Below are 959 nucleotides of genomic sequence, written 5' to 3' on the forward strand. Positions count from 1 at the left end.
CTCCTCGCCGAGCACTCCCCGCCTGCAAACCCCTCGGCAGCGGCGAACCCTCAAACCTAACCCAAAAGCCCAGAATATTCCAGGTTGGATCGCCTTGGCTTCCTTTCTTTGCGTTGTTGGGTTTTTTTTCCTTTTAACATTTTCCTCCCTGTCAAAAAAAAAAAAAAAAGACAAAAACCAAAACCCAAAAAAAACCCAAACCCCAACAAAACCAAAAACCAAAATAGAAAAGCAAAACCCACAACTGAAGCCCAAGCCCAGCCAAGCCTGCCTGCACCCGCACAGCCGCAGCGCGCTTCGCCAACAGCAAAGCGAGGGGCTGCCTCGCCAGTGCCCGACCTGAAGCTCCAGGCTTTGGAGGGAAGTCTCCCTGGAGAAGCTCCGCTCTACGCGCGCTCCGCTCTCCTCTCTTTGGAGCCTCCTGATAAATTGACTCCAAGAGCCCAGGCTTCTTAGCAATAAATAAGCTCCAAATATAGAAGAGGGGGAAAATATGATGAGCTTCTCTGACATTTGTCTTTAAAATAAAACTAGCTGCACGTCAAGTTTGAGCTTAATTTCTGGAAATAGGCGGAAGTCGCCCCGGATCATGCATGGAAGGCTAATTGAAAAGATCAGTTGGAGCACTTGTGGCAGGCGTGTCACTTTATGACAGTACTCTGCTTTTGAAAATTGCATCGTCACGACAAATAGTAGCATGATAAAACGACCCTTTCTGTCCGCATTTGGATATCACTCAGACTAGATTGAACTCTACTCGCTCTCCCTCCGAGGGAGGCTGCGGTTTGAGGTAGCCGGGGGGCTCTGCGCGGACACAACCGAGGGGGCGCGCTCCCCGCGCAATGGATTCGAAGTGACATCGGGGCTGGGGAATTTGCCGCCCCGGCCCAGCAGCGCGGCCGGCGCTGCGACCTGCGCTTCCCACCGCGGGGAGAGGAGCCTCGAGTCCCTCCCCGCCT

The sequence above is a fragment of the Chaetura pelagica genome, unplaced genomic scaffold, assembly GCF_000747805.2.
Source record: "Chaetura pelagica isolate M959 unplaced genomic scaffold, ChaPel_1.0 scaffold119, whole genome shotgun sequence".
Taxonomy (NCBI): Eukaryota; Metazoa; Chordata; class Aves; order Apodiformes; family Apodidae; genus Chaetura; species Chaetura pelagica.